The sequence below is a fragment of the Patella vulgata genome, chromosome 1 (genome assembly GCF_932274485.2).
Source record: "Patella vulgata chromosome 1, xgPatVulg1.2, whole genome shotgun sequence".
NCBI classification, from domain to species: Eukaryota; Metazoa; Mollusca; class Gastropoda; family Patellidae; genus Patella; species Patella vulgata.
In genome coordinates this window covers 39701636-39716692 of record NC_065879.2, presented here as the reverse complement: position 1 = coordinate 39716692, position 15057 = coordinate 39701636, and the positions used below count along the sequence as shown (strand labels likewise).

At 35.0% G+C, this 15057-nt stretch overlaps 1 long non-coding RNA gene across 3 annotated transcripts; it reads left to right on the top strand.

Moving 5' to 3' along the window:
• The first annotated feature begins 3365 nt into the window (after window positions 1–3365).
• LOC126813221 (uncharacterized) lies at window positions 3366–14697 on the top strand. Of its 3 annotated transcripts, XR_007676585.1 has the most exons (7): window positions 3366–3512; window positions 4145–4220; window positions 6154–6247; window positions 7200–7343; window positions 9467–9586; window positions 10161–10409; window positions 13755–14697. It is a non-coding gene; the product is annotated as an uncharacterized LOC126813221 (long non-coding RNA). The 3 variants fall into 3 exon arrangements; XR_007676579.1 differs by having other exon boundaries at window positions 6154–6241; window positions 10161–14697; XR_007676573.1 differs by having other exon boundaries at window positions 10161–14697.
• The last annotated feature ends 360 nt before the right edge of the window (window positions 14698–15057 follow it).

Below are 15057 nucleotides of genomic sequence, written 5' to 3'. Positions count from 1 at the left end.
TGACTTGGTTGTGATGCTGTGGTAACTTTGCTGTTTGACCCAGGGTATCATTTTACCCTTATAATGGTCAGTCTGTGCCTTACTTAGTCTAACGATCATTTGGAATAAATCGATGAATGTGAACTTCATTTCATTTTGTCATTTGTTTCTTCGTCAGTTTCATTAGGTGACTTTAATAACACTTAAAAATCAAATATCCCCTACTTTTTTTGAATAGTATATATTTTACTCTATTTCCATTATATAACAGGCCTACTTTTAATTTACTGATGTATTTTTAAAAATATTAATGAAGTTAGGCTTGAATTTGTTATTTCAAGCCTGGCAGATTGTAGCCTAGCTAGCTGTTTAGTTTCGCAATCATATTACACGGTAAAATTGACATCATTCCAACCTCCTTTACCGTAACGGATATCTGTGTTTAAAAATTATATGGTGGCTGATATAGTGGCCATGTTAAAAGCATGCAGATAACTTATATAATCCGCGCTACATTTCAACGTCTGCCTATTCTAATTTCTTTTAAAGGTATCAGACGAAGTGCTAATTTCAAGATGTTTTGTCAACTTCTAGAATATCTATTTTCTTTTTAAAATGCAAATGATCTTATTATTTTCTTTTCAGATAAATTCATGATGGTAATTATTGCTGGTATAGCTGTTTTATTTATTTTTTTAAATTATGAAGGTCTTTATATTTTTCTATACTAATCTAGCACAGCGGATCCCCATGAAATTGCAGTTATTTGAGAAATATCTGTTAATGTTGATACAGATTTAAGCTAAAAATCTTTTATAACTAACAAATCCTTTAACAACAAAACTTGGCTATCCAAGGTCACATGGGGCATAGGGTCGAATTTCGGTGTATACGGGCGGTAGGCCTATTATTTTTCGCCGACGACCACCGAGAAGTTATTTTTCACCACCATAATAACAATCTTGATAAAAAAAAAAATGTATATTAATCAGCAGGAACATGGGCGCAGATCCCTCTGGGGTCACCGGGACGCGTCCCCACCAATATTTTTAGTGGTGGGGACATGATATACTGTGTCCCCACCACTTATTTCCGATGTTTTTGCTTACTGTTTATTTTTTGAAACTGAAATCATTCCAGAGCTTTTATTGACATTTCAGAAAGTGTAGAGTTGGTCCCAGGCACTTGAAGCCAGGGCCCTTGAAGTTGTACAGCTGCACCCGGTGACCGATTTTTATTTAACAGGGAATAAGTGATAATGTAGAAAAAAAGCACACGAAATATGAGCAAAAACCCACAACACGTGGCTAAGAAGTTCACGCTCGGAATGAAACTGGATGTCCGCGCCTTCTCACATGGTTTTGGAGTGACGTAACTATGATGATGTAGAATTCATATTATAACAGTAAATAATTAAAATATTCCATAGGGATTATAATAATATATGTATATCATGTAGGTGTGCATATCTGATACGCTGGGTATTGAAGGGTTAAGGAATAACTGAGATTTTGTTTTTATCTGGTATCACCTAACTAAAGGATTTAGTATGTATATTAGGGGAACCCTTCATTGCTAGATTTGCTGTCATACTAAATAAGCGTATTTTTAAAGGCTGGTTTCTATCTCTCTCTCTGGAATATAGGCAATTAAATCTAAAATTTAAGACTCGAAGCCTGTATTTTTTTGAGTACAGTAAGCTGAGCCAAGAATCGTGTACTTATTATTACAAGTAAGTGAAATTTTTTTGCTGTTTTGAAGATGGTTTAGAAATTTAGGAAATTTATCGGAAAAGACATTTTTTAAAACCTGTCATGGGCCGTCCAGAAAGAAGAAAACGGGAAAAGAAACGGGCAGAGTGGATATAAGTGTACTGTACTTTAGATTTAAATATATTAAACACTTTATTGGAATTTTTTTTCGATTAAAAAATTTCTCTCTGAACTATTTTGTTATTGGTAAAAACTCCTCAGAATCGCTGAGAATGCATATTTAGACACCATTTTGTAACAAAAATTCAAAAAATTGTAAAAGCCCCCCCCCCCCCCCACGAACCTCTAGCAGCTCACGCCAGCGGCGTTCGGTTATATTTCGTTTCGTTTGCTGCCAGAAAATGGTGCATGAAAATACCCACAGAGTGCGTTTTAGAGCGTCTAGTTTTCAAAAAAATCGGGGGAGGACCCCCCCCCCCAACCCCCTCTTTACCAATAGTCGCCCACGCATGGACTGTCCCCACCACTAATTTTTGGCGATCTGCGCCCCTGAGCAGGAATATATTGACAATAATACATAAAACATTTATGAGACGAGTATTTTAAGGTACCAACTTGCAAAAATGGCATTTAACAAAAATGCTCAAGAAAAGATGTGTTTAGTATGGGCGAAATTAATTACGATGACAAAATTATATTTCTTGCATAAATCTTTCATTTATTTCCGTTTTTATTTACAGAACTTTTATAAAAAAAAAGAGTAAAAGTTTAGGGAATTGTTAATCATCTAAGAAAGAAAAAAACAATAAAAATGTGTTGTTCTATTCGAAATACAGGTTGTTTTTGGTAGTTTTGGGTTGTTTTGGGTAAATCTATGGACCCCGCAAATGTGGGTCTTGAAAGAGATAAGGTCGTTTATCACCCATACATTCTACAGTAGATATCGCTTGTGTGATATATTTCATAATCTACTGCTTTACATGAATTTGATTGGTCAGTTGAAAAGGAAGTACTTTTTTTTATTTTCAAAGAACAGTTCATTTCTTATTAAAAGTAACTCTTTTTTTTTATTAAAAATGAACTATTGTTGATCAATTGACCTTGATGGAAACACTGGGTCAATATAAAGGACTTTGCAATGGTTGAATTGCTGTCAAAAAATGACGTATCACTACGCCGTAATGTTCAGTAGAAGTGAAATCTACAGCAAAGAATTATATTTATCTATTTGTGCATGTAAGAAGGGATTGAGTGATAAATAAAATCTCCTACTCGTCTTTTTTGATATCAAAAAATATCAATACTCGTTGATAAAGTAAAAAAAACAAAAAAAACAAAAAACTCGGCAGAGTCTCGTTTTTTGTTACTTAATCAACTTGTGTTGATATTTTTTGATATCAGAAAAGACTGGTTGGAGATTCTCTATATATATCCACATTGTTTGTGTAAATTATCACTGAACACGGATCGAGTAGTTGTAATTTTCCGGATTCTTCGACAACTAACTACGCAGCAAACTCGCACGTAACTGTGGCTAGGCCATAGATTTTTTATAACTCTATATGGGCTAGGCCATAGATTTTATAACTCTATGTCTATGGGCTAGGCCTAATGCGTGTTGAAAACGAAAGTAGTAAATATCTTGTTTGATTGGCGTAGACTTTTGGGGTCAAGTAAACAGAGTTGTGGTTGTATTGCGAAATGAATAAAATGTAAGGTACCCGGTAATAGTTAATCTATGAAACGCTGCAAAATCTGAACGATCAATAGTAATGCCGGTAATTGTTGCATGCCATGAGAATGAAATACTCGTTGTTTCAGGTTAGTTGGTGGTTAATCTTTAGAAATCTGGATTTGTTGATTTTCCGAAGCCCTTGTATAAACAAATAAATTGTGGGGAGAATGGGGATAACAGGGTGGGAAAAATCACGGCGCTAATTCACTTCGTAATTGCTATAACCAATTAATTACTAATTAGTACACAATATTACTATGTGAACCATTATCCAATTAATTGGTTAAAAAATTATAGCCTTTTTGTTAAAAAATCAGACCTTAGTTTCAGGCTTGGTCGGTAGCCATATGGATGGAAGGGACATAACTTGTGTATAATTTTGTAGGGGTTCATACCACAGTTATTTATTTATTAGGGACCTTTCCTCTAATACACGCAGTTTCGCAATCTACCATAATAGCTAAGTATATTGTATTTGAGCACATTCTACACACTCTATAGCCTACACAATCAACAATATACCAACAATATTGAAACCTCTGTACTGGTTGTTCGAAGCTAAGCCTGGCCTCTCCATTTTTATTTAAATCAAAATATGGCTGACCCTTCTAATCTACTTAAAGAAATGAAATGGGGTTTAACAGCCTACTGTCCCGCTCTGACTGGGCTAATGAAGACCGGCATACACCATACGTGTTTAATTTTTTTGTCTTTTAAGGTTGTTGTCTTCATGAGCCAAAAATAGTAAAAGATGGAGTAACTTTCGTATGGCCAGTACTTCAGACAGGGGACAGGTATGTATAATGTATTAAAAACTAATAACATTTATTAACTCGCATTAGCATTAATTCCATTTAGTAAATTATGAACTACTGTAGCCCTAAGACCTCTTGCATATTGCACTGGTCTGCTAGACTATATCTATGTTAGTAATAATTGAGATTACACACCACATGGCACATGCCAACAGTTTCATAAGACCATCCCATGGTACTTCTGAAGACAATCAAATGTCTATCTCCAATACGTAACTGGCTGAAATAGATCGAGTGAGTGTCCAAGAAACATGTCTATAGACCTACTAGCTGTAGGCTAATATATTTTTGTCCCCCACCTTTCGAAGAAAGCAGGGGACTATTTAAATGGGCCCGTCCGTCACACTTTTGGGGATACATTAACTCTCCTTATTGAGCTAAAATGTTCAAACTTGGTGTAGGCGTTCATTAGGTGAATGCCTTGATGGAGTTCGAAGATGAGCATTTTCTGCTTGAGTAACCAGAGATAAGTAATTTGATTGGTTAATGCTTTTGGGCATGATAACTTCGGTTATAATTAAGTGAGAGTGATGAAATTTGGTGTATAGTTTCATCACATAAATACCTTGACTTAGTTCGATAATAAGCTTTTTTTGCTCTGGGTAAGCAGAGTGATAAGCAATGTGATTGGCCAAAACTTTGGAGCTCAACATCTTTGGTTCTAATTGGGTTCGAGTATAGATTCATTATATCATTACCTTGACTAAGTTTGATGATGAGAATTTTCTGCTTAGGCTAAGTAACGATAAGCAATTTGATTGAAACGTAATAACTCTGCTTTTAATTCAGGTAGAATGCTTGAACTTGATGTAGCTGTTCATTGGGTGAATGTCTTGACTTACATGTATATAGATTAATTACATGTACATAGATTTTTTTCTCGTTTGGTTATATCTATTCTTGGCAGGGACGATGGGTGAAAAACAATAGGTCGAGATACATGTGGTCGGGCCAGAAATCTTTACTTCAACTTTAGTTTTCTCAATTGCCAAATCAATAAGCATGTAAAATATTAATAACTCACAAGAAATCAACAATGTAGGCCTACTTACGTGTAAATGTACATGGTTTCAATGAATATAAATAAAATATAGGTTTGAGTATGTTTGAAACCTCAAAATCTCATTTAGATGAGGGGACCAACTCGCTGTGGGTCTTTTAGAGAGTATTTTTTAGATTTTTACATACATGTAGTTCAATGATTAACATTTCTGGCTAAAGCTAAACAGAGCTAAGCATTTTGATTGGTAGATGCTTTGGGACAAGATAACTTTAATTCTAACTGATGTAGAGTGATGAAACTTAGTGTATAGTTGATAATCAGTTTGAATAGTTTGATTGCTCGATACTTTTGAAAAAGATAAATGTGCAATTAATTAATATGTGTAATCTATTTATTTTGTTTTTTGGCGGGAGACATCAGCCTCACTGTTGGCTTGTTGTTATAATACAATGGATTCGGTTTAGTATTTGTAGAGAGAGAGAGAGAACTGGGGTTTAACATCCACTTGACACAAAGTAGGTCATTTTGGGACTAACACATGGTTCAATTTTATTTCTATAATACGCTTGCGTGTAGAAGTCTTTAGCAGTGGGAGGAAACCGGAGGACCCGGAGAAAACCCACGATGTTGGACAGGCGACCCTACTCCTTGTCACGTACAACTGGGGATTCGAAACCACGCCAGTTGACTCAATGACAGGTCTTGTGATACAGCACGCACATGCTAACCATTCGGCCATCCCCCCCCCCCCCTACTAATTGTAGATTCTATATATTTTACAATTATGATGCAAAAAATTTAACTGAATTTTTATATATTCTCTATTGAAAAATAATTTTATTTTTGAACATCACTGTGCTGCTTAGCATTCAAATTACATTAATATGATCGCTATTTTGTTTCTTGTAGATTGTGCACCAAACCTTTTGTTATAAAAGTAGACCTCAAGAATCAGCCAACCCAAAACGTCACAGTATTTGTAAATCTAAAGGCCGAGGTTTCTGTAAATATTGTTTGTATTGTTGAGGTTTTATATGCCCAGATTTTCATGTGGACTTATATTGTTGTCAACCCTGTCCGTCCAGACGTCCGTGTGGACACTCTACAGGTCACAATTTTTTACCAAATATTGACAAAACTTGAAATTTATATCCCAAAGATCTCGGTTCTTTTTCATATTGGCATGTATCTGACCATAACATGGATTATGTCCCCTAATTGTACGGAACATCATTTTTATACGCCCATATTTTCATGTGGAGGTATATTGTCATCGCCCCTGTCCATCTAGAAGTCCATCCACAATTTGTTTGTTGACAGTCTAGTCACAATTTTTATCCGATTTTGACATGTTTTTAGCCTCTAAGAGGTCACGATTTTAAAAACAGTTCAAATATATCATTACTCTATAATAACGGTAGGGTTCAAAATAGCCACCGTAACTTCAAGGATTATGTCCCCTTACTGTACGAAAAATCGTGTCTTTAGCTTGTGAACACTTTAGAGGTCACAATTTTTATCCATTTTGATAAAACTTAAAATATATGTTTATAGCTAAAAGATTTCGGTTCGAGATTGACGCATATCAGACTGCAACTTCCTGGATTATGCCCCCTGATTGTACAAGAAATCTTGTTATTTGCTTGTTCCCTGTCCATCTTTTGCAAAATGTGGGTGTATCTTGCATGGCAACTGCTTGTTCATGATCCCAGTCATTGAAAGATAATATTTATTCTTATCATGTTTTTATTTTGCAAAACTCAAATATTTTTCATGTATATTTAGCCAGGTGTGCCACTATTTTTCATGTGTTCCAAGGTGTACTGTTGACAAAAAAGATTAAGAACCACTGGTGATACTATCTTTTGCAATCAGCCCTTTATTACCGACTTATGATAACTTGACAAGACAAAATAAGAGGCTAAAGAAAATGTTTTTGGTGGGTTTTTTTCTAGATGGGAATTGCAGTGGATCATGATGAGCTTTTACGTGAAGCAATTAGTTCATTTCTGTCTAAATCACAAGATCAAATACAAAAGGCTTTACAAGGAACTGTTGAAGGTATTCTGAGTACTGTTTTAGGAGCAGTGCTTCCAGAGGTATATTTTTAAAATGTTTTAATTTAATTCTTTCAGTGGCGTATACAATTGGGGTGGGGGAAGGGGATGTGGAGGTTCTGGCAGCTGTAACCTCCTACTTTCTTCAGAAAATACAGTTTTCAAAAAGCTTTCTCTGTGTGATACCTTTAAACACTATTGAATGAACTTTGCATGTCCATTTCAAAATGACCTGAAAGAAGTTAAAAATGTGACTTTCTCAATATGAGCGCTATACATATATATATACTCTTCAAAAAAAAAGTAGGAGAAATTCAGATGCAAATACCTATGCAGGTTGTGATATAATAAATAGTCATGGACACTTGACATGCTTTGAGAGTATGTTCACAGATGAAGAACTTATCGCCCCAACAGAACCTCAGAGCTGCACATGCGACACGCAATTGCGCCATACACGTGGGAGGTGTTCATTGTCAAATTTGACACTTCAAGGAAGGGTTGATGAAAACTGCCACGTGCTGGTTTATCCTATCCATGTTTGCTTTCCTATCGGTTCTTGCATAAGATTTACTATTTAGCGTATCTTTGCTTTAGTGTGTTACGTTTAATTTGAAATGAAACGTCTTCAACATGATGAACATCTACGTGCTATTGGCATGCTTCTGCACAGCAAGCAGTAGCCAACATGCTTAATGTGTCCCAGTCTGTAATCAGCAGACTATGGAACCGGTACCAACAAACACACAATGCTGATGATAGACCTCGTTCAGGTCGTCCTAGAGCCACTACACAAGCCCAGGATCGATACATTCGTACACTGGTCCTGCGAAATCAAGGACAAACGGACAATCAGCATTCTGTAAACTTGTACCAAGTTACAGGAATTCAAGTTGCATATTGTTCAAGGAAGGGTCACTGGTGTGAACTAGCGTGACCAGATCCTGGCACCAATAGTTCTGCCCTTTGGCCAACATGCAGGTCGACGTTTCATGTTTCAAGATGATAATGGCCGTGCCCAGCTCGCTTGTGTCGTGAATGACTACCTCCAGTGTCACCATATTGTCCATATGCCTAGGCCAGCCATGAGTCCTGACCTTTCCCCTATAGAGCATGTCTTGGACATGATCGGGAGACGTGTTCGTCGACGTCAACGTCAACCGACAACACTGCAAGAATTGGCCGTGTCACTGCAAGAGGAGTGGGTCAGATTGCCCCAAATCGTGATTGGACGGTTGATTAGGAGCATGTCACGACGAATTGTTGAATGTCTAAGGGTTGATGGAGCAATTACTCATTATTAAGACAAAAATCAAAAACGTCCAGTTTCAATTTTGACAGTGTATCTCTTTGCGAGTGAAATGGGGCCATCAGATAAGCCGCCCATATGAACTGTTTATGTTCATGTGTAGGCAATTGGCCTGTTATTAACATACACTGGTTACCTCTAATAAAAACAGCAGTGCATTTCCGCAGTTTTGTATTGTTTCTGAATATCCCCTACTTTTTTTGAAGAGTATATTTCACTAATTCTACGAAATAAAATCAGTTAAGTGTATAAATTAAATACCAAAATGTGAAATAAGAGCCCATTGGCATTTTTCAAAAGTTTCATTTCAAAATATTGAGCCATTTGGAAATGATCACCAGTGGGGTTACATACCCCCCCCCCCTCCTATTCAGAATTGAAAGATCTGATTAATGTAACTATTTGATATCGTTTGTAAATTTTGCATAGACGTAATTATATTAGATTATATTGCTGACAATAAAACACTGACAGTAAGCACCAGATTTAAAAGCAGGTCATGGTTCTTGACAGGGTTTTGCATTGTTCATTTGGTTTTCTTGATTTCATCAAATTTTATATATTGATTTGCATTTTGGGGTGACAATATGTCTTAATTTTAAAAACTTACGTCCAAAATAAAGTCAACCTACAAAACAATAAATATATGGCAACCACTCAGCAGCTGAGGGTGGGCATATGTTTGATTGCCTGGCAACCTATCTTTATACTTGGATGTAATATCAACTGTCTTTACAGTAAATTAAAACATATTTTTAAATTTTGAAATATATATGAAAGATCAAGATTATTGTGCCTTTAAATAATGGAAGGTGTTATTTAGGTATCTTGCAGTTTTTTCCTGTATATTTTGAAGGACTTGAAGACTAAGGCAGAAGCTTGTAAAAGAGGAGTATTTGAAAGTCTCGCTTCTGAGTGTATAAATATGGGCATCTGTGTTAAAAGTATCAATGATTTTGAGGTTTCTAATGACCATGTAAATATTTAAAGCATTGTAATCACATCATCCTTTGTCTTTATAATCCATTATATGGTGGAGTGTATCAGCTAGTCTTTAACACCTTAAAATGTGTTCACTATTAACTGTCCACTATTAAAAAGCTGTTCATTATATTTGGCTCATTTTGGACAGTTCTTCAGTGTAGCAGGAACTTCTGAATTGAAGGCAGGTGATAGCTTGTCAATCTGTAAGCTGTGACCACATGATGTAATTTTGCAATTTCAGCCTAACCAGCTGCAGATAAAATTTTCATAGCTGAACAATTGTTGAAAAATCCATCCACTAATAATTAATGTCTTCATAAGATTTCCAATTCATTTTGATTGATCAAAGAAAAACAACAGGGTATAATTGAAAATTTCTGTCTGTAAATGAATGAATTGCTTAAGTGGCAGATTAACTAACTGCTGGTGGTCTAGAATTGCACCACACATAACAACCAGCAAGAAACCTACAAGACAAGCACATAAACAATAAGAAAACTATCAAGTGAATAGGTCCAAGGCTCCAACAAAGATATATATCAATTTTTTTTTGCTTCTTTTTGCAGGGGTTTTATAAAAATTTGGAAACGAAATAAATGAAACTAAAGCCAAGGAAAATGATGAATTTAAATTAAAATATGACTAAAATAAACCTGTTTGTACTAATGCATAAAATTTGGCTTGGTGTATGAAAAAATGGACAATTTGTAAAAATTTTACAAATGAAATTCAGTAGACGATAAATATTTATATTATATGTATAGTTGTGAGAGAAGAGATGTCAGTCTAATTGAGTGAGAGTGATGAAACTTGAGGTATAGTTTCATTATATCAATACTACGACCAAGTGATAAGCAATTTGATTGCCCAATGCTTTATGAAAAGATAAATGTGCAAGCAATTTTCTATGACTTATTTCATTTCCAAGTATATGCGTTGGATGTTTTTTGTCTAGTAAAACCCAGTTTCTAATAAATTTCAAAAATTGAATGCAATAAATCGGTTCAGTAGATGTTGAGAAAAATGCATTTTTTATACAAAGATACCATATAATTCGTTCTATATTGGTATCATTTGTAATCGCTTGAGTCAATTCAAGTCCTGGGTTAAGGTGGTGTAGTGTTTAACACCAGTTAGATCAGTGTAGCACTAGTGTAATGCTGGGCTTACTCAACCTCTGTATTTGAAATCAATCCTAGTTTTGTGCAACATTATCTCCAGTTACGTAAAAATTTGTTAGATAATAATAGCTTGATAAAAGATATTATTTTGTTAAAAATAACTCTAGCACTAACCCGTAGTTGTTAAAATCTAAGTACAAGTCATTTATTACAACACTGGTGTGAAACAGCAGATGGCAAAAAGGGAATGTCTTTTAAGGCTTTTAGATTTAGTTTTAAGGCTTAAAATGATTTTAACCCATATATGGACAAAACATAAGACAAAGAAATGTTGGTCGCAGACCTGCTGGTTTACGAGAATTTCAGATGGGAAATTTCGACTAAATAATGATCAAATGAGACAACAACCAGCGACTACCAGGCAGGATACGCCCACATTTTGCAAGAGATGGATAGAGAACTAGCTAAAAACAAACCAGATTTTTTGTACAATCAGGGGCAATAATCCAGAAAGTTATGGTCTGAAATGCGCAAATATCAAAAGGGACTGAGATCTTTGAGATATAAAGATAAGTTTTAAGTTTCATCAAAATCGCATAAAAATTGTGACCTCTAGAGGGTCCACAACCTTCATATTGCATACTTTTACACAATGTGCTTATAAAGAGCGGCCATTTTGTCAGGCAGTTTCATTTCGATTTTCCCGAAATTCGAATTCAACCTTCATTATGGTGGAATGGTGATATATTTAAACGGTTTTTAAAATCAGAAGAAAAAAATTGTGCAAGCTAAAAATGCGATTTTTTGAACAATCAGGAGCCATAATCCAGGAAGTTACGTTCGGATATTATCACAAGGAACCACGATCTTAGTGTGTAATGGTGATGTATTCACATGTTTTGTTTTTTTTAAATCGGATAAAAATTGTGAACTCTAAAGGGACCACAAGCTAAAAACGTACAATCAGGGGCCATAATTCAGGAAGTTACGATCCGATATGTGCGAATATCAAAAGGAACCTAGATATTTGGGTTATAAACATGTATTTCAAGTTTCATCCAAATCGGATCAAAATTGTGAACTCGAGAGGGTCCACAACTTTGATATACCAGATGCATGTTTAGACTAATTAGTGTACGAGGGGTGGCCATTTTGTCCGGCAATTTTCGTCCGATTTTCACGAAATTCGAATTCAACCAAAATTACGGTGTAACGGTGATATATTTGAACGGTTTTTTTTTTAAATCGGATTTTTCGTACAATCAGGAGCCATAATTCAGGAAGTTACGATCAGATATGCGCGAATATCGTTAGGAACCAAGATCTTTGGGTTATAAACTTACATTTCAAGTTTCATTAAAGAAGAAAATTGTGGCCATTTTGTCTGGTTTTTGTCCGATTTTTACGAAATTCGATCTCAACCATCCTTAGGGTGTAACGGTGACATGTTCAAACGGTTTTTTAAATCGGATAAAGATTCGTACAATCAAGAGCCATAATTCAGGAAGTTACGGTCCGATATATGGCTTATCCCTCATTTCAGCCAAAACGCCGATACAACTCTTCTAGATCCTAGTGTAGTAAATATAAAAGGCAAGTAAAACGAAATTTTGAACAATAAAAAACGAAATGAAATAGGATCTGTGTTTAATCAGGTTGGTGTTAAACACTACACCACCATAGACTTGAATGAACTCAATCTATATTATTATTAATTAAACTCAAGCTGTGCCCAGCTAATACATATTTTTAAATGATGGAAATAATTTCAATTGTTTTAAATGGTGCCCCTAGAATATTTTTATTACTGATGAATATGTAATGATATTTTTAATTATTTATAAGTTGTTATACGCCCACATTCCACATTTCCATGTGGACATATTATGTCGTCGCCCATATTAATTATACTCAAGTTGTGCCCATAACTAATATATCTTTTTAAATGATGGAAATATTTTCAGTTGTTTTAAATGGTGCCCCTAGTATATTTTTATTACTGATAAATATATTATGTAATGATGTTTTTAATTATTTATAAATTGTTATACGCCCACATTCCACATTTTCATATGGATGTATTATGTCGTCGCCCCTGTCAGTCTTGATTCATTTTGATATTGTTATGTATCGGATCAAAACTTCATGAATCATGGCCCTAGATTGTACGAAAAATCACATTTTTAGCTTGTAGACACTCTAGAGGTCACAATTTTTAACCGATTTAGATGAAACTTGAAATGTATGTTTATAACCAAAAGACCTTGGCCCCTTTCGATATTCCCGCATATCGGAAAGCAACTTTCTAGATTATGGCTCCTGATATATGAAAAATCTCGTTTTTAACTTGTCCCCCCCCCCCCCGAGGTCACAATTTTTACCTGATTTAAAAACAACGTTCAAATATATCACCATTACACCATGATGATCGTTGAGTTTGAGTTTCGTTAAATCGGACCAAAATTGCTGTACGCAATGGCCACTTCTCTATGCAAATGGTGTAATTTTTATCCGATTTTGATGAAACTTAAAATGCAAAAATGTGGGTTCCTTTCGATACATGCGCATATCGGATGGTAACTTCCTGAATTTTGGCCCCTGATTGTATGAAAAATCTTTTTTTTTAGCTTCAGGAACCTGCAGGTCACAATTTTTATTTGATTTAAAAAAAACGTTTAAATATATCACCGTACCCCACCTTTTTCCGGTCTTGATGAAACTTAAAATATATGTTTCTATCCAAAAGATCTTGGTTCCTTTTGATATTCGTGCATATCGAACCGTAATTTCCTGGATTATGGTCCCTGATTGTACCAAAAGTTGAATATTTTTTTTAGCTTGTTCTCTATCCATCTCTCGCAATATGTGGGCGTATATTGCATGGAAACTGCTTGTTTTGAATTGTTTTATTATTCTTGTATGATTAGTCTCTTCCTAAGATGTATATATTTTAAACTAAGTATTGTCTATGTTTTATATTCTATAAACTTACATATTATGTACCTATTATTCACTCTAATTTAAAATAATGCATTTTAGAAAAACTAAAATAGTTGGCAGGGAGGAAGATACTGAGAAATGTATTGAGATATTAATGAAGTGTGGTTCACATTGAGCCTGGATTTGTCTGTGCTGGTGGTGCTGTCTGTGCTGCAGGTACCGTGTCCCAAAATGATTTTTCAGAATGTGCTTGTATCTGGTGAATTATAAGGTTATCTCCGAAGATTGAAAGATCCAAATGACAATGTGATCATTTTTGGACACTAAATATCCCAAGTTGAAAATTGCATAGGTAACACAATTTGGCTACCGATATTTTAGTATTTTTATTTTTCATTTTCAAAATATCTTAGTGATGTATTATTTGTCATGCTTACACATCGTTATATCTGTGACACAAAGTTTGGGCAATGGATGGCCATATCAAATGTCAACACCCTCATAGACTTTGGTATGATATATATTAGTTTTACCCAAACTGTTCACCAGCCTTTTGGAAGCCATGGTGGCTCAGTGAGTAAGATGTTGGCTCGCTAACCTAGCGGTTCCGTGTTCTATCAGTGCATTGGCTGAAAATGTTCATCAGGATTTTTTGGCGTGACTCCCCCCTGTCAGTGGTGCAGGACAGAGGGCCTTGCAAGGGACAACATATGGAAACAAAAACTAAGGTCCCTGTGTACACATTGGCATGCGCATAAAAGATCCCTTGGCAGTTGGAATTCATATAAGAATAGGCTGTAGCGATGTTGTCTGGGCAAAATTTCCCTCATGGCACACTGTATGGCTTATGACGTTAAACCCAATTCATTTTATTTCCACCAGCCTTTTACATTTAAACACTATATTTTTCTACTATCTGCTAGCTGTATCATATTTAATTCATAATTTTGATCTATAATTGTTTTATGAAGTTTATATTGCATATTAAATCTACAATTTAGTTTATAATTTTATACAAAATAATAAAATCTATTGAAATGCGTCTTGATTTTTTTTATTAAGGATAGACGGTGACACTGGCTCCATAGTTTCAGTTTATCATATTGCAACAAAGGATCTGTCTGATCTAAAGTGTTGACAGGGAACAATATAAAATAACAAACCCCGATATATTATGAATTCAAATCAAAATTCGCAAACATTGAACTGGAATATTTCGCATGTAGAGTTTTTCAAAAAGTATCTTTCTTAAACCTGGTCATTGAATCCTGAATTAAAAGCATTGAATTTGCAGCACCTCTAACAATGAGTGATTGAATCTGATTGTGTTCTTTCCACTCAAGCCACCGTTTCTTTGATATACACATTAATATAATGCTGGGAGAAATCGCATTGAGAGCAT